A 20,441-nucleotide genomic window follows, 5' to 3' on the forward strand; every position below is an offset into this window, starting at 1 on the left:
CAGTGACTGTGCCTGTGTCTGGTTTGAGGCCCTTATTGTTTCTTACATTTATCCTACATGAAGGGCAGCTGTTACACTACCAGTTTCAGTGAGGTTTAACCCAACCTATAATAATAATTATAACTACAGAGGAGAGGTGTCTTGTGCACCTCAAGTGATTTGGAATCCTCTCTCTGACCAACTTCCAGAATGTAATCAGTGACAGGCAACGACTGCCTTTGTTGGCATGAACTTTGTAGATGCCTATGGTTTTATGTAGTATATTAAGCTTGGGGAACAGCTTTTAGTAGTCAGTTATTTACATTTTAAATGTTGACCTGCTAAGCATCAAAAACACTTGCAGCATTATGAAACCTCATGTAGCTTGTGTGAAACAGAATTTGGCAGAATAGTTTGTAGGAATATAATAACCAGTCATCATCCCACCAAAGACATTTAATGCCTTGCACCACTGACCCGTACCCTTTCCTTTTTTTCTATTTTGCTAAAATACTGTAGCTCATACCCTTCAATTACAGTGGCTCTGGGGCCTAAGTCAGAGTCCACACCAGAAGTGGAATCTTGCTTCAGCCAATTTCAGCACAAAGTTCCTTCCCCTCTGAATACTTCAACAATGAGATATAAGCTCCTTTTGTCCAATAAGGCTAAGAGGTACAACGCAGCCCTTTTTCTTAGCACTTTGAAACCTTTAAGATGAAAAGTGCTGAACAAATATATTACAAAAAGTTTCTTATATTTATCTTCACAGTAGCCTATAAAACATAAAGTATTGTGATACAAGTGTGGCATGGTATATTTGTGAGATTTTGTTTTAGGTTCCTCAGTGTTATTTTGAGCAAGCATCTGGTATACTAGACTGTTGTTCTCAGCCATCCATAAATAAGATACTGAAATTCTCATGGAGACAATTTCAACATTCCTTATAAGTGACATGAATATAAGCTTCTGTTATTAATTGTAGCTGATTAGCCACAAGGCAAACATTTAATTAAACCTTGAGAGACAATAAAATTGCACATAAATTATCCATTTAAAAGCACATAGGTCTTTACATTTCATTAAACACAGTTTAACAAATAACCACACATCTTAAACTCAATCTGTGTTTGAACAGGTTTGAATTCAAGAAATCCCCCGGCATACTGTTATTTTTTTAGTCATTTATTTCTTGATGCTTTTTGACTCATATTTACTTAGCCACTTGTTCATGCTGCTTTCCTGATTAGTGAGACTGTCAGTCAAGTCACGAATTAACAACTGATTCAAAAAATCTTTTCAAATTGTTATTTTTTAAAATTTTTATCAACATTCAGAAAGGCATTTTAGGTGCTCATGGATTTTTTTTTAAAAGCACAAACACAATATTATGTAGCTAAATATTAAAGACTCTGTTTTGATTATTTTTGTCCTCAGATAACTACTTTCTGTTCTATAGATCTTTGCTACAGGAAGATGTGTTTATTGTGGCAAATGTTCACCTGACTACCAGCATCCATATGGATTGGTTTAAACGTATATATGAATATGGTCTTCAAATGTGAGTACCAAGGTTATTCACCCACTGCCCTCACCCGCCTTTTCCCCCCCCCCCCCCCATTGCTTAAGGGAACAATACAAGTTTTAACACCAGGCTCTCCTCTTCACATTGGCTATACACTTTACATTATCGTGTGAGTTGGAAGGAAATGTTAGTGTACACCAGTAGTGCACATGGGGGTCCTTGAGGGAATATGGAGTTTACCCACTTCTCATTTGGAGAATAAGGAATTTAGTTTAACTTAGTTTATTCACTTTTTTTTAAAACCACTGGTATGCATGCATGATACATGAACTATTTCATTAAGTAAATGAAGAGGTGGGAACAGCGTGAAAACGCTCATGGTAGTGCATGAGCTCTGTGGACCTGTGGTTTTATATATTATATATTGTTCACTCATCACATTTTTGAGTAATATAAAATGAGGCACAGTTATCACATGAATAGGTGAAAAAATAACTTCAGTGTTAGAAGAACTTTTCTGCTGGTGCAGAAAGTCTTTAAACACTGTTACTTGGCTCAGAAGTCTTAAGGAAGAATTCTACAACTATGATTTGATTGGAATAATCTTCTGTATCAGATCACTAACCTAAGATACTGTGTGGGGATAAAGGAAAACAAACATGAACAAGGAATGAGATTTATTTGCATTTGCACATGTGTTTATTTCCTCTTTATTTAAACAGAAACTGTGTAGCTACTATGAAAAAGTATTTGTGCATACTGCAGATTTTGTCTAAAAAAAAAGTAAAAAGCAAAATCATGCAACTACTAAGGCAGGTGCAAAATGTCACTGTTGAACCACATTGCTTTTTGTTGCATTCCATCCCCATCTTTATCTGTACCTTCTCTGTGATAATAATCATATCAGAGCAGGGACATTGCCTTTCTAGTTGCAGATTATCATCTAATTTTCAGAGTACTGAGCAAACAGTTTCACTGACTTGAATGGGAGTTGTGGGAGCTCAGAACCTCTGAAAATCAAGCCACCTACACACTGCTGGAGCTATGCAAATAATAATTTCTACAAATAAGACACTAAAAATAGAGCGGACAGAACTTTCTGCAATATTTTCTGAGAAAATGTTTTTGTCTTCAAAATATCAATATTCTCCAGCCAACTGTAGTTGAAATACTGTTTATCCTTTTGTAAAAACTGACTCATAATGCTACAGGAGTCAGTGACGAAGCCATCTGTCATACCCATAACTGTTAGACACTTGAATCCATGCTGGAGATACTTGAAATTCTGAAAAATGTTCTAAATTTTCCCAGAGCTGGGCGAATAACTGATTTTTCAGTTCACTGGCTGTTGTGAAATATTTAAAAAAAAAATTGGTGCCAATCAAACTGAAACTGATATTTTTCAGAATTTTCAGCTAATTGAAAGAAGTGTGAAAAATGTATTTTGGGTTCAGCTAAACATTTCATTTGACCTTATACAAAATGTTTCCTGTCAGACATTTGTAATAAAAGCAAAGGAATTAAAAACAGAGGAAGAAGAGGTGATGGTGCTTTTATAATCTTTAGCCCAGTGGCTAGTACACTCACCTAGGATGTGAGAGACCCTGGTTTGAATCCCTTCTCTAGAGCAGGGATTTGAACCTGGTCTCTCCCCACTTTTAGGTGAGTGCCCTAACCACTGGGCTGTTGGGTATTCTGCTGTGGGCCTCTTTCAATGTCTCCTGTAATGGCTGAAGCTGTTCCATTATAGCTATATATTTAAATAGTCATTGGAGCAGGGACTGGAACCCCAGGCAGTGCTGTCCTGCCACTCAAGTGAATGCCCTAACCACCAGGCTATAGAGCCATGCCCAATGACTATTCTAGTATTTTATACAAAGTGGAACACATTCAGCAGGAGCGATTGAGACAATCCGCCTCCCCCAGTATTCAATAACATAGTTAGGGCATTTACCTAGGAAGGGGGAGACCTAGATTCCAGTCTGTTCCTGAGTGTGGATTTGACCCTTTGTCTCCCATATACCACATGAGTTCCCTAACCATTGGGATAATAGTTATAAGGTAAGTCTGAGTTACCCACCACCAGGTTTGTGAATGATGGCTAAAACCCTTTGTGACTCTAGTCAGAAAAGTCAAAATGCTTCATCCGATAATCTCAACATTCTGAATTTTTTTCCCTCTTTTCATTTCAGCATGAATAGTATGGAGAATGTGAATAAGGAAGTGTTGTTTATCTTTTCACATAACACACAAACCAGGGGTCACCCAATGAGATTAATAGGCTTAGAATAAACATAAAGAGGTACTTCTTCACACAACAAACAGTTAACATGTGGAACTTGTTGCCAGGGGATGTTGAAGGCCAAAAGCAGAACTGGGTTTAAAAATAATTAGATGAGTTCATGGAGGATAGATCCATCAATGGCTATTAGTTGAGATGATCATGGATACAACCCTATGCTCTGGGTGTCCCTAAACCTCTGACTGCTAGAAGCGGGGACTGGATGGCAGGGGATGGATCACTCGCTAATTGCCCTGTTGTGTTCACTCCCTCTGAAGCCTGTGGCACCAGCCTCTTCCGGAACAGAGGATAGTGGGCTAGATGGACTATTGGTCTGACCCACTATGGCCATTCCTATGTTTAATACAATTTGCCAAAATCAATGAAAACTTGCAAAATGTTTCAGTTGACCCTAACCTGCATTTTTCAGTGAAAAAAATTTAGTCCAAAAAAACGTTGCCCAGTTCTAGTTTTTACTTTGTGTGGCTTATTGATTTACATCTGGCCTGCTCAGGCATTTGCTTTCTCCTTGCTCTTTTGGAATGACACCTTTCTCCAACATATATCTGATCTGTAATTGTATGTATGTTGCTGCGCTGCTTAGGGCTAGATTCTGAAGTCCTTATTCCGACATTTTTGTAAAGAACTCTTTGTGCTGAGGTCTGGAGAGGGCTGCTGCGGGGCATTGAGCCAGTATGGAGCATTTATATGATGGCCCCAGAATAATCCAGCTTTTGATGAATGTGATTCATTCCCTAGCTAGTTTTTGAAAGAAAATATATATTCCGAAAACAATAAAACTAAGAACCAACTAGAAATCAATTATCAAATAAAAGTAAGCAGACAAAAGCAAAAGCTGAAATACAACAGATTTGCACAAGTGCCTCTGAAGTTAAATATAGGTTACTCCATTCATGTACAAAGAGATTTAGATGGCAAATGGAAACTAGCTACTACTGTGAAGCTCATCACATTCATATATAATTGAAGCACCCGAGAGTAAAATGCTCAGGCACAGTAGATGACAACTGATAAAAACAAGAGAAGTAGTATAAAACAGGATACAAAACTCTGGGGATTATAGAGAATATCTCACACAGGCTGAAAAACGTAAAACAACTGCATCTAAAATTACCAGATAATATAAAAATAAAAACAAGTGAACTGCTGAAGCTGAAGAATTGAGCAGAAGTACTACCCGAATACAGAGCACCAAATACAATTGTGCTATGCAAGCCAGTCATATATCAATAACATTGGCCTGATTTTTCTATTTATTACTGTACAAAGAGAGGCAGCAGATAAGGCCCATTTTGCACCAGCTTTGCAGCATGCTCTCCCCCACCCCTAAGGAACATGTCTCCTGAGGGAGCCATGCTGTTGTGGGAATGGAGGTTGGCTCTGGAAGCTGGGCAGGTGGAGCAGGGCTTTGCACAAATGGCCCATATCCAAGGACCCACAATTTTAGAGGGCCAACCCCTTTCCCAGAGTGAAGCAGGAGCCTGTGTCACTTAATACTGGCCCAGAGAGAGAACCCCCCTGGGTTTTAAGGGGGAAGATACTTCAGAGAGTTGAGGTTCATGGCTTTCTGTCTTGCCTGTACAGCCAAACTCCTTATTACTGCAATTGTATGGCCCAAATGCGCAGTTTGTACATGGGGAGTTCCTCAGAATCAGAAAGATGAGGAATGTTGTCTCCCTTGCTCAAGTCTATTATCTTCAAAATAATATTGAGTTTTCATCTCATTACATCCCTGCACCACAAAAAGGGGAGAGGATTATATCAATGTGTGTGTTTTCCTGGCACAGCTCTGTTAGTACAAGAAGTCTTTATAACTGATTTGCCCTTGTTATTTATGTCCTAACAATTTCTGTCTTTATTAGTTCTGTGATGCCCGGTTGCCAGAGATGCATTTTCACATAGGATCATGATATGTTGGAGTAATGTTATTCAGACAGATTCGGCTCACTATTGAACTTCATTCTTTGTCGCAAAAGAACTGAACTGAAATTATATCTCAGTAACATGGCTCATTTGAGAGAGGGACTTCAGGCTAATAGCTTGAGTCTGTTGCCCCAGAAGTGGTAAAGATTTTAAGCTTTATTGAACTTTATTGAAATTAAATAAAATATCTGCTCCTGCAGCACAAAGCAGCTGTAATGCCATCTTACCTAGCCCCCTTTGAATTTGGTTTTAGATTTGTTTGAGGGGAATGAGTTGAGAGGAATTCCTGGCCACATCCCTAGAGCCAGCCATAGGGGCTTTGCCCTGGGAATGCCTGTGCCTCAGCAAGCGTCAGCTGGCAGATCAGCTCCTGAAAGGCCACTGGCAGCTGGAAAAACGTACAGCAATACTGAGGCTTCTCTAAGTTGCACCCAAGAACCAGCTTGGTGGCCCCAGGATTAAAGTTACCCTTTTTTCTGGCACCAAGTGCTGAATATCTGGTGCAGTGCACGTTGGTAAACGCCCGTGTATGGGATGGTCACCATCTTGGCTAACAGCAGGAAACGAACCAGGGAAGAAGTGCTTTCTGGCACATCATTGATTTGAACTTTAAAGGGGCTCTGCAGATCTTTTGCTTTATTTATAAGTGAAGATGGTCCAATCACACCTGCCAATCTAGCATGACCATTCTAACTACTTATTTCAAAACCCAGTTTTTGTTTTTTTTATTTAAAAGGGGAAGAGTAATACTGTGTTGCTACAAAGCCACTGAATGGCAAGTTAGAAAAAAAGACAGTTAAATAAAGAAGGCTGACTAGCCAGAAGTCCACTCTCTCTTCACATTATTAATATTACATGATATTATTTTCAATGATTGACACCAACTTAACTTCAAAAATAAGAGGGGAGAGCCTGATTCTGCCACTTTCCTATAATTTAAATGGAACCTACATGTGGTTTATAGTACTAGGAGTTTTCTAAAAAGAAAATTTTCATGTGTTCAAAAATTCAGTATGCACACTGTATTTACCTGCACAAATCAGCTAATTGCAAAAAGTTCTACAGTATAGTAATGATCCAAAACACTACATCTAACAATATCAACATTACAGTTTGGGGCTATTATTGTAGAATACGGTTATATTTTATAAGGGTGGCATTTAACGATCTAATTCACTCACTAAAACACAGTTTTAGCACATTTGAACTAAGATGGCATGTAAAAATGCAGGTGCATGCAAATTATAGGCATGCAAATATAGAAGCTGATTTGAAAATTTGTCTAGAATATCTAAATATCTAGAAGTTTGACCCTTCATCTACTCTATACTTTTTGCAACTAGATATGTAGTTTTAACACTGCATGGTAACTAGAATAGAGCAAAAAACTGCTTTCTCCTTTTGGGTATACATCCTATTAGCAAGATAACCAGTGACAGATAATCTCTGGGAATGGCTGAACAGCCAGAGCAACATATAACGAAGGTGAGTATATGTGGATATTAATGCCTATTAGTGCAGACCATCGACAGGTGTATTATTAAAGTCTTTTTGCTCCTTGATGAACTTCCACATTATGTTGTCCAATAAACAAACATTAGCTAAAATTGCTTTTGTGTGGCTGACACAACCCACTGACTTCCTTGCTGCACAGCTTTATATTCTTGTACTTTTTTTTTTATATATTATAGCAGATGTAATATTAGCCATGGTAAAAGAGAATAATGGATTTTATGTAGGGATGAATTTTTTTATAAACAATTCTATGGGTAAAATCCTGGTCCCACTGCAGTCAGTGGGAGCTTTTACCCTAGATGCTTTTCAAAATCTTATATGGTTTTGGTTCTAGGTCAGATCCAAATCCTGAAAGGCCCTATTTTTTGGTTGGGAGTTGGACACAGCCATAATCTGAGAACATCTGATCTCGTGATCTTTCCATCATTTTGTGCTTAAATCAAACATAAGGAATTACTTCTTCACACTACACATCGTCAACCTGTGGAACTCATTGCCAGAGGATGTTGTGAAAGCCAAAAGTATGACTGGGATCAAAAAAGAATTAGATAAGTTCATGGTAGATATGTCCATCAATGCCTATTAGCCAAGATGGTCAGGGAAGCAAATCCATTCTCTGGGTGTCCCTAAACCTTTGACTGCTAGAAGCTGAGACTGGACAACGGGGAATGGATCATCTGATAAATTGCCCTGTTTTATTCACTCCTTCTGAAGCATCTGGCACCAGCCACTGTTGGAAGACAGAATACTGGGCTAGATAAACCATTGGTCTGACCCAGAATGGGCCATTCTTATGTTCTTATCTACTGGTTTGCAGCCCATGAGTGAGTTAGTCCACGACAGTCCTGAAATGTCTTCACCAGTGATGAGTTCTGCATGAGACTCCGGCCACCTTCACTGTCTGAAAGGATACTGTTCCATTTCTTCTCTACCACAACTCTACCAACTAACTTTACATTTAGGTTCCAAGATCTTCCTTCTTTTGTGTGACACTTCTTGCTACACACACCTCGCCCTTCAATATAGTGATTTGGACTTTTAAGTTGCTCTGCTCCTTTCCTAGCGATATGTATGGTATCTTAACCTATAATTTCTTTTCCATACAAACCGTTCCATTGGATTTATGAAGAAGTGGTGAGAGGTATTGACCTGCAGGTTCTAAAGAATATCAGCAGTTTTTCTTTCCAGGCTTTGTGCTCTAGTTCAGTTATTCAGATTGCTTTAGGCAAAGTCCAGTTTCATCTATCCAACTTCTCATGCTCTGTAGCTGATAAGATTTCACTATGATACCTACTGCTCATCCTGTACAGAATGAGCGTGGCAGTCCTCTGATACGAAATAAGACCTATCATCAGTTATGACGTCTTGTGGTAGCCCATGTGTACATGTTTTTCCCCAGAGAGGCTATGTCTAAAGTTACTTTTCCTAGGATGGTTATTTCATGGCATCATGAAGAGCAGTCAATAATGACTAGTAAATTGAATGTTATAGGCAAATCAAACAAGACTATAACCAGGATCTCCAAAGTCCCTGTAGCCAACATTATATGCAGTGCTGGTTCTGGTTTTTCAGGTTGACGTGCATGATTATCATATCTGGTTGTGGGCGATCTACTCCCCATCCCAAATCCTTATCAATTCTAATCAGTGATGTACAATTATGTAATTGTTATGATCTTGTTTTCTGTATACTGCACTGTTACATTTCTAGGTCTCCGCTGTTTGCAGCACTATCTATAATTTTGTGAGGGAGAGTTGATGCAGCATGTTACAGTAGGAGAAAAGGTGTCTGTGGGCACATTTCTGCTTCAACAATCCTAGAACTAACAGATAGTGGCTGCTTTAAGTTGTACTGACTAGAGTGCCCTAGAGACAGCTCTGTCAGATGAGAGTCACCCCTTACACCTGCAGAATCCATCCTACATCAGGGAAATCCGCAGACACTGTATTAGGTTCTTTCTCAGTTCCCTTTGTGCCTCTGGTGTGGTACAAAGGCGACAGGAGTCAGAATGCACAACCTGACTCAGATTTTGTTTTCTTGTTTTGTGGGTTTCCCTTAATTTAAAGCAAGTTATTCAGGCTGAAAATATAAGGTTTTTCCATACATAAAGAGCAACCTAAGTCATTCAGTTAAATTATACTCACTTATATTAGCTGATTTATTTTGTTTTCTATTTTGATTCAGAATGGAACATTTTATTTATTTTGTGGACATGATTTTCACTCCCAATGCCAGATGTTTTGGAATCCAGCTGGTAGAAAATCTGAAAAAATATTTACCAAATACATTATCTGACAATTTTTTACCATAGGTAACATGAGGCTGATGGTATCCTGAATGAACTTTATTGAATCAAGTTATTCCTTATTGAATTAGGATTGATATATTTGGGGTATACTGCACTGGAAATGTAATCATTTGTGTACTGTTCTGAGATAGTATGGAACTTCTTTAGCAGGAAGATAAGATTAATGCAATCTCTGGAAGGTATGAGGAAGTTCAAAGGTCTTTTTGAAACAATACAAGTAAAGTGGATTTCCTAGGAAGTACCTTGAGGTGAGGGGAAGTTTTCCCCCTTTAAACCAAACTTTTGCAACTATTCCCTGAGGAGAGAGACTCATTTTATGCTAATTACCTGTTTTTGTGAACTTCAGCTCAAAGACCCTGATCTGCACAGAAGGGTGGACTAAACTTGTCATGAATGTGCTTATTCTGACCTGAAGCAGTGATGAAGAGGTAATCACAAGACCTCCTTTAGGATCATGGGTTGAAGGATTTTCCTGCCAGAATCCACGTTACGGATGGGCTGATCTCTGGTAAGCTTATTAACATGCATGTACATTCTTTTATTGATTTTAGTATGTTTTCTCTGTAATGCTTTTTAACATAAGAATAAATGTGCTTGCTTTCAAAGAGCTGTGACATCTGTAGCAATTACTCTGTTATCAGTCTCTGAAGAGAAAGCAAGCAGGTCTGTTTAGACAGACTGTCTTTGCTAGGAAATACATGGTGAAGGCTGGGAACTGTGCAACCTAGAAATATCCCAGTGTGAAGGGAGAGAGACACTGGTCTCCACAAAGAAAGGCAATGGCTGGGGAGCTGAAAGCTGACAGTGGGTGTCCTGGCAGAACCAGTAAGTGCAGTAAAGGTGGTAAAGTTTGGTCTTATGTAATTTCATTCAAAAACCCTTCATAAATATGTACATTTTCTAATGACATCATTGATGAAACAATGCAAATTGCTCCAGGCACACATCCATACAAACCTTGTAATTTGTTTTGCGTTTCTATAATTAAGTATAATGCATATTGCATTTGTGTATGCAGTGTTTATTTCCATAATTGTAACCAGGCACACATCCATACAAACCTTGTAATTTGTTTTGCGTTTCTATAATTAAGTATAATGTATATTGCATTTGTGTATGCAGTGTTTATTTCCATAATTGTAACCAGCACTTAAATTAATTACACTATAACCTCTTGAATCTGTAGGCCAACTGTTGAATTTTTTGTTAAAATTTTAAAATCTTCTCCTTTTAATTTTTTTCTCTGTGCCTTTGATATGTTGTTTCTTATCCTCGTTGTTTGGATTCTCTGTGGGATATTCTCAGAATGATCCTGCAGTTTTCTTTTATGACTGAAACTTTGCATTTTAACAGTGATCTGGAGATAGTTTCTTTCTTGTGAAATACCAGTTTTAATAACAAGAAAGGAAAAATGCCATAAATCTGCACTAACCATATAAACCTGAAGTCTCTGAGAGACTGATTAACACTGAGACTCTACACAGGTTTTTCAATAATTAGAGGATGTGCTTGCATGGAGTCATGACTTCTCTGGCCTTGATGCCATTTCCCAGGGCAGACTGCAATTATTACAGCCTACAGTACATTTCCTACATTCACTGCCTCCAGCCATTGAAGATTTTTTTGGAGTAAAGATCTCTTAATTTCACACAATCTTGTCATCAGGTTGGATTAGCAACATGTTTTGATTATTATTTTCTTCAGTGTGTGCAGGATCAACTGGTAGCTCCTTATTTTCTGTACCAGTTTTTCCACATAGGGTTGAAATGATCACAATCATATCTTTGATTATATTAACATAACCAATGACTGTTTTAGCTTATCAGCAGGGCATCTTACACCGAAGAGTTTCCCCTACTAGTGAGCTCAAGTGACAGTCCTCACTCAGAACTCATAAGCTCTTTTTGCTGTATTAGCATATTTATTTATTGTTCTCAGATTCCTTTTTCTTCCATGTTTCAAAATAGCAAATTAGGTATAGAGGTGGAGGGTTGTTTCTTCTGTATAACATCCTAATATTACCCATACCATCTGGCCACTTTAGCAACAGTTTATTATATTAGCACAAACTGCATTTGTCAAAAGAGCAGGTCAAATAATCTTAGTATAAAGAAATAAATACATCTTTGTTAACGGCTGTTAAATTGCTCTTTAATTGTGGCAGATGGATTGTGCCAACGCTGCCAGCAAAACAAATCAAAACAATGGACTGGGCTGTGCAAAATTTGTGACCCACTGTAGAGTGCTAGACAGACCAGATCCAGCCAAAATAAACAGACGGTTTAGAGAATTGTCTTACAAGACTTGCTTTGAACGACGGCTATTGTCACAGACATTTCGCAGGGATTTGAGTGCAAGGAATGGACTGTTGCAGTTGGAGAAGAACCTGACAGTGAGGAGTGGAGTATACTGAGTATAGATTAGAGAACTAATTAGTGGTTATTTAGGAAAGGAATTATATGTATAGTGAGAGTGGCTGTTCAGAGATAAAAAGACAAAGCATTTAAGCATGATTGCTGAAGGAGAGAACAGATAGTGAAAATCTGCACAGGTTGGGTAGGGAATGAAAAGGAATAGGAATGACTTGAGAGAAGTTAGGGACTATGGATGAAAGAATTGAAAGATGATGGGTTGAATGTCAGAAAAGAGACATAATTAAGAGAGAGGGAGGGAGAGAAATAGCTGAGAGGTGGGCAAAAGGTATATGGAAAAGGAGGAGGAGGAAAATGAAAAGGAAGAGCATGAAGCCAAGTGTTTTGCTGAGAAAAAAGAATGGGAAGGAAATGAAGTACACTTCACTTTCCAGAGGACAGATGTCATCATCATTTACAAATTACAATAACTGGAATTTTGGAAGAAGCAGGAGAGAGGTCAAGGACTAAATGGGCATAGGAACTAACCTAACTTTTCACCTGTAGACATAGTCTCTCTAGGATAGGGTTGAGATATCCCGGACAATGTGAGGAGGCTTGCATTGTTGTTGTTCTACCTACTCACTGAATGAAGATGACAACTTCAGTCCAGCACCACTCAAAGACACTAAAATTTCACTCAGCATGTTAAGATGGAGAATAGATTATCTGTGGGCATATCTGGACTGCTGAATACAGATGAATAATATTGGCTGACACTTGACATATTTGGGTATTAGGATGACCATTCCCTACCAGAAGGAGCTGCTGCCATTTCCACGTCATTCTTTCTAAAAAGACTGGAGGGCAGGAGTAGCTCATAAAGGAAGAAAAGAGATTTTCTTAAAACCTTTTGGGAAGAGGAGAAGCCAGCACTGGGTGAAGCAGAGCCCTTCAGCTCAGCAGTACCTAAGAAGGGCATTGCTTTTGCCTCCTCTGTAGAGACTAGAAAATTTGAGCAGCCAGTGCTAGGTGAAGAGAAAGGTCCCCTGAAATAGCAGTGCTTAGTGCTGGTCTTTCCCACCCTGCATTGCTGGAATTGAGAAAGAGGAGCAGCTGATGTTGTGAAAGAATTCATGGCTGAAGCTGTGAGATGAAGACTCCAAAGGCACCAGCAGCAGCAGCAAGCATCAGAAAGAAGAGGGTGAGGGGTAAGAGGTGGGATAATGAAATTCATGTTTAGGGGTCCAAACAGGAGAATGCTGGAGACAAGTATCACATGAACATGGTCTATTTGCCCTCCCCTATTATTTAGTGATATGCTCAATGTCTTACAGGAGTTGACGTGTCTTTACAAGTATTTGAGGGGTATGAAGACAAGTCCACTTTTCTCTTTTAAATTCTTCATGTATTCACAAATTCTGAAGATCTAATATTTTTCCATTGCAAGCTACGGAGCCTCCTATAAATATGCCAACCAAAATAATGACTCAGGTTGGCAATGGTCCTACTCATGTGAGTAGTCTTATTGAAATCAATGAGTGCTTACATGAGGAAGGATTGGGTCTCTAAGATATTTTACAGGTTTCTAGTCTCTTATTAGTACTGATTAAACCTCCAAAGAATATCAGCAAGAAGCTTCCCACTGTGTTAAACAAACACTTATTTTCAAATACATTTCACAGTTTACAGATAGTGACAGTGAAGTACTGCTCACCATGTGAACTTTCAGATGCAATGCAGAGCAAAACTGCTCATTTCCTTTTAATTAAAAAAATCTATTGTAAGATAGCAAATGAACAACATTCAGATACATGGAGCTAGATCCTCAGTGGGCAAAAACCACTGTAGATCCATTTAATAGGCTGACTTATGCCACCTGAGAATCTGGCCCATGACTTGCCTACATTTGCTTAATCCTATTTTCATCATGTGACCAGATGAAAACCAGAAGATTTTGTAGTTTGGTTCCTAAGTAAAGAAAGTCAGAAAATGAATTGTTTCACAGTTTATGCCTGTTAAAGAACCCTCCTAGGAATAACTTATGATGATTTGTTTCCAAAATGTTCGCAGTACACTTCCTTTCAGTAGTTTTGTAGTTATTCAGCTATTTAATAATAATTAGTTTCTTAAATAATGTCTGTTCCACACTGATTAGTCCCTGTACATCATGTGTTTGTACATACGCATAATCTGTGCCACTCATTACCACACTATATTACTGCATCCAAGAGCTTAACAGAAGTTAAAAAAGAAGTATATATTTATATATAGATAACATCCACTGTTAAATGAGGTAATTAGGATTTTGTTGTGGAATGATTTTAAGATTTAAAAAGGGTTATAAATGCTATAAAACTGCTTCAACACATAGGGCAAACAGAAAGTGATAGGAGTCTGGAGAAGCACTACAATGGGCAGTATATTCCATAATACTCCATAATAAACTTTTACTGGTCACTGTCAGAGACAAGCTACCTGACTAGAAGGACCTCTGGCTGGATCTTGTATGTCAGTTACTATAGCTATATTCATTATAACCTTATCATAATCTTAAAATAAACCAGATGCAGTCAATATGTATTACTAAAATGACAGTACAGTTCAATTTTATTTAGTATAGCAAACTATCCCAAAATGTTTTACAACTGTGGATTTAGTTTTCCAGAGGCTGGGATGATCTAAAGTGACAAAGACTGCATAGAGGTTAAGAATAATGAGGAAGGAGAGGGGTATCAGCAGCAGCAGCTAAAGATGTTAAATAGATAGAGATGGTTTCTTTCTTTGCTATGGTCAGACCAAGGACCAGACTTAAATTGACTTGGATATTTGAGTGGATTAAAAATAATAGAAACAAATATACACTTTATAAATACATTTATTTACACACTGCTAAATGTAAACAGGAATTTACAGTTGGTGGTGTCCATAAAGAGAACAGGGTCTTTGCCTTGAGGAGCTACTGAACTAAAAGCATGAGTGGGTATAGTACAAGCAAGCATAACAAACTGGTGATGAGTAGTCAAAGAGTAGTGTGCAGCCACTGAAGCAAGAATGCTATGCAGAATACATGAGATTTTAAGGAGATTTTTATTTATTGGGGTTTTTGTTTGTTTTTTAAAGTAAAACAAGTAAGGCTGGAGCTTGGTGTGTGTTACTAGACAGAGTATTTCAGGTACATGGGGCAATATAAAAGAAGGTATAAATACACAAGGTTAAGAGTGGCAAAAGGAGCAGTCAAAAGAAGCAATGGATGGATCTATCAGTGGAAGCCTGAAGAAATTTAGAGATAAAAAAGCAAGATCATTGTAGGCTTGAGAAGTGGTTACTTTCTCTAATGCTATTCTGAGTAAGGATGGTTGTTACAGTCAAGAGGATTCTTCCCACTAGAAAGAAGGGTGAGCGGGATCACATTTGAGAAGAAGGCACCAAAAGGAAAGCAGCTACTGATAATGGAACAATAAAAGCAAGGGTGTTACAGGGTGGCTGGCCCTTTAAAGGTAGTTGAGCCCAACCTCACCTGTAACCAATCATCTACCTCCCAGCTAAAAGTGATCAACTATGGATCAGAGGATTATAAAGGACTGCAAATCAAGTGCCTCAGTTGGTGTAAAGAGCTGCCACAAGCAAGGAGTATCCAGTGTGACGCTTCTGGGTCAATGGGGGAAGAGAGTGTTGAACGCTACAGGAAGCGGGTCGGCTTCTGTGGGAGGCCCTGGAGCAGGGTATGACTCTCAGGCAAGGTTAGGGGGAATGGACAATTGATGTGCTGTTCTAGTTTTACATGGAAGAAATAAAGCTGAAGCCCTGAGAAAAGGGTCTGAATCAGATTCTGGGCATGGGATCCTTCTGGGAGAAGAGATGCTTCTTTGCAGGGACTGAATCAAAATATCTGGAAGACCCCAGCTGGGGACAATGGAGAGGAAGAAAAAAATCCCCAGCCTTTCTAAAACGTAAGACAACAGTGTCACAGAAACAGACCAGTTTAGGCCTCTTGTCTTCAAATATAACATTTCATGTTTTGTCTTAGTGCAAAAGTATACCCACTGGAATTTATACTTGTAAATAAAACCTAAAATCCCTCCTGCCTCCCTTCTCTCCCCAACTCCCATTCACTCTCTCTCCAGAAGTCACTTGGCAACAGTCTGACTTTCGCATTGCACAGATATGTTTGCTTTATAACTTCCACCTTATATTTGCTGAGTTTACCAACCAAAACAAGTTTTTGATCATTTCACTACTGTACATCCTAACAGATGCACAGCTATGTTCTTTTGGTTTCAGACATCTGCCTCAACAATAGAAAACAAGATTTTTATCCAAGAATGCATTTTGTTAGTGATGCTGTCAGAAGCACAAAGAACATAGTTAGATTCTTGGAAGTGAAGTAACTCTTGTGGTGCTGCTAGCAGTCCACTCTTTTCTAAATTTCCTTTTTTGTGGATTCTCAGTCATCCAGGATTGGCTATCCATCATCCACAAATCTATACTGTATTGAAGTAAAGGAGTGAATATGGTTATGCACCAAAGCCTTCAACATAAGACTGCAGATTACAATGTGAGGGATCTATGATGACTCAGTGTAAGTTGCCAAAAGTTGCCTCCCTTTGATTCACTAGTTTTGTGCTTTATGACCCGAGGAACAAAGCTACCATCCCAATTACAACAGATACTTTTGTTGTTGTCTCAGTGGAGAGGTCAACATTTGCCTCATCCTCAGGAGTGGTCCTTGCAGTACATGGGAATTCTGGGGCTTTTTTTGCTAAGCACCATGGAAAAGCCTATGCGTTGGTACCCACTCTGTAACTCTTATATCATGAAGGTTTTCAGTTTCCAATGTAGTCAATCTAGTACTTTTCAAACATAAACAGTTTACTTTAAAAACACTCCATTCTAATCTGTAGAATTCTTTTAGTGTCAACAAATTAGCAGATAAGAGAGAACTAGGTAACACCTTATTTGACTTTCAAAAATCCCTCAGTCCCTCACAATTAGGCTATTTTAAGGAAACCAAATATCATGAGATGAATGGGTAAAGTTCTATCAGGGATTGGACAGAGTTAAAAGACACAAAATAAATAGTAAGAATAAATGGTCACTATTCATCTTGGCAAAAGGTTAACAGAGTGCCACCCAGGATTCTGGACTAAGACTCATTAGTGTTTAATATATTTATACTGATCTGGAATGCAAGGTGGGGGGAGGGAAGAACAATGAAGTAGGAAAATGTGTAGATGATAACATTAGTTAGATTAGTTAAGTCTAGCAGAAATAGTGAGAAACTTCAGAGGCACTTAGGCAAAAAGGAAGCATGATGGCAGGAGACAATCATTGGAAAATTGAAGGTAATACACATTTAAAGCAATATTTGAACTACTCATACACATTGCTGGATTCTAAATTAACTGTAACTACTCAGGAAAAACACCTGCACATCATTAAACATCTCAACAAAGGTAGAAGAAGGCTGGCTCAGCAGTTAGAGGACTAAGGAGACCCAGGTTCAATTCCCTACTCTACCACAGGTTTCCTGATAGCATCCAAGTGCAGCAGCAGTGTCTCAATAGCAATGGAATATGCAAAGAATGGGACAGAAAATAGTATTGAAACTATCAGAAGGCCATTGCATGAAGCAATAGCATGCCCTCATTTGGAATACAATATTCAGTTTTGATTACTCTTATCTCAAAAAGGATACCTGAGAAATACAGGGGGTTTGGAGGCAGGCAAGCAGAATAAGAGTATCTCTGTTGATACTTAGGGCCCCATCACGGTAGTTTCTAAGCACCTCCAAAGTATTTAAAAATAGAACTAACAATCTCTCTCTTCTTTTACAGTAAGTTGGAGAAATAGCTTAATTAGTTTTTAGCTGTGTTTTTATTTGCGAATGGGTGGTGTTGTATGTCTATATATAGTGGTGTCAACTCATCATTTTATCATCAGTGCTTATTGAAGCCCAGCTCCTTGAGCGACATGGATATGTTAGAATCTCAGCTGTCATTGATGAAAGTTTGTAACCTGCATGGCTGCTGAAAAAAGCTTGAAAATGGAATGAGCATAACCCAAGGATTCAAAAACCAGAAGCAAATAGAAAGAGCTGATAATGGTTTTTTAAAAAATCTGGCAGGCAACGCTGCTCAGTGCTTGGGCTCTGCCGTTTCCCCGAAGAGGAAAAGGAGTCATTTCTCATCCTCTTGTACAGCAAGGAAGAGGTCTCACAAAATGAATTGGGACCATTCCAGGGATTGGGTAGACTCCTCTTAGTCTTCTCAGAGGAGTGCTGACTGGTACCATACTCTCTCCAACACACAGGGTGAAGCAGTCTGTCTAATCACTCCCCCATACCATGCTGAGAGTAGCAAGGGTCCATACCATTGACTACAGTTCTGGCCATGGGGCATCCACTGAATCCAGTACTGATGATGTTGGCACCCTGTGTCAACTGTCTCCATGCCAGCAGCATATCAGGTGGCATCATACCTGCTTTGCCTCTCAGTCCTGGACTCTCCACTGGTTCAAGAGTTTGCTAGTGAGATGGCTTCTACCACCTCATTCTCTGCTGAGCCCATGGCATCTTCTGGCGACTGCACAAAGCTATCAGGCTTATCAGCACCACAGCTTGCACTGCCAACGCCTCAAACTGAGGAGGGCAACACTGGGCCTGGCACCAAAGGCCCCTTCAGCATTGGTGTGTCCCTCAGTGAAAGGTCTCTTAATCGAGCTTGGTACTACCCTTAGCTTGGGTACCAGCACTTCTCCTGGTACCGGGTAGGAGTGTCTCTCATCTGGTACCATTGATGCCAATCCCCCATTCATCTTTGGCACTAATGTTTTCCTGGTATTGACTTTCAGACAAGTCTGACTCTTTGCCCCATTGGGGTTGTCTCCCGCATTGTCACCAAAGAGCCTCTGGGACTCCTCAAGATCCTGGTTGATGTTGTCCTCTGCCTTATTGTTGGATAGGTACCAGAGATCACCCTTAGATCACCATCAGTACTGAGACTGGCATCTGTCCTGCACTCAGGACAGGACAGGGGCTCTTGGGCTGGTGCCTACTGACCACCAATGTCTTATCTGTATGCCCATTAGCTTCTGTGGAACCCTTGCAATGCTCCTCAGCCTGTCTATGTGAAGTTTTTGTGGTCAGGGGGTCTACTATATCTAACAAACAGGAACTTTATAAGAAGAGTCAGCTAAGTCTGTAGTATGTTTGGGAAGAACATTCTCCTGCACATGGTAAATATAAATCTTTTCATATTTCAGAATCTGTTTAATCCAGGCAAACCAATTCTAATGTTGCTATTTAAAAAAAAATCACAAATCTTGCAATATGTAGTCTTTTTCTTAAAGTTTCCACTCCTATGTCATGTGATAATGTTTCAGCTTTAATTTAAAAAAAATTAAGTTCCTAGCCCTCGTGGTTGCAGATTAAAACTCGGAAATGTGAACGCTACAGGCTCAAAAACCAAAAGGCAAATGAAGAATCCAAAATTTGTCACTTTTTAAAATCTCATGAATTTTGGAGGGCCTGACTCAATTTCTGAACATTTGGGATAGGCAATGCTGCAATTCCTACACACAAATTTGTATAGCTCTTTGAACCAAACTTGAAATGGTTCATAAAGTTTTAATTGCAAGCTGACATTAAATAGTAGATTGCTAGCATGCAGTCAAATCAAGATGGCCTCTGACAGAGTCCATTGTACCCATAGCTGTATTTCATTACATGAGAGCATAGGACGATTTTTCATTCTTTCTTCATATTCTTACCACTGAAACATGTGAATGGTCCATAAATGTGATTTATAAGAGAATTATAAATAGACATTTTTCATGCACTTTTTGTATACTAGTCATATTTCACCTAATGTAAAATATGCAAATAAGATATCACAGTGATGCTCAATATTTGTTAATTTAATAGGCTCCTAGTTAGCATGAGAAATAAAAAAATGAGAGAGCTTTCAGAATGCACATGAATGCAGGAGTTTTTGTCTCTGGCTGTCATTTCCTACAGAACTTCTATATATGTGTCATTTAGGAAAATAATATTTGTCATGATTGTATTAGCATTTGGAAGAAAGGAAAATAATTATTTTTTAACCAAACCAAATTATTCTATTGTTTCCCCCATCCTATTAAATGTTTTGTTTATTTTTCTCTACCACTATCATCACTTCAAACTGCTACAGAATGAGACCACCTTCATTACAGACCACTTTTGGCAGTATATTGCCTGAGCTTTGACTGAAAAATCAGTGCAATACTAATACTAAGCAATTCTGTTAGAGCCTGGCGCTCTGAAAGGAGGACCAGCCACGAAACATAAAGTCCCTTCCCATGCACCATCATCTCACAGATACAGCTTAAATAAAACATTGGGGAACTGAAACACAAGTGGAAATATCTTTGGAGATGGTAAGGAAGAAACCATGTAAGCAAAGAATTGTTGCTTTGGCACCTAGTGGAGCACATAGCTGCCATTCCTTCTGAGCATGGGTAAACAGTTAGTAGAAAGTACATTTATCAGTATGGCAAAGT

General features: G+C 38.8%; 1 long non-coding RNA gene across 1 annotated transcript in view; it reads left to right on the top strand.

Annotated features, from left to right (window-relative positions):
• Positions 1-1,443: 1,443 nt before the first annotated feature.
• Positions 1,444-20,441, top strand: part of LOC125635831 (uncharacterized) — a 31,259-nt gene continuing 12,261 nt past the window's right edge. The window contains exons 1-2 of the long non-coding RNA XR_007356390.2: positions 1,444-1,537; positions 9,896-10,057. This is a non-coding gene — a long non-coding RNA (uncharacterized LOC125635831). The remainder of the gene's footprint in view (positions 1,538-9,895; positions 10,058-20,441) is intronic.

The sequence above is a fragment of the Caretta caretta genome, chromosome 4, assembly GCF_965140235.1.
Source record: "Caretta caretta isolate rCarCar2 chromosome 4, rCarCar1.hap1, whole genome shotgun sequence".
Taxonomy (NCBI): Eukaryota; Metazoa; Chordata; order Testudines; family Cheloniidae; genus Caretta; species Caretta caretta.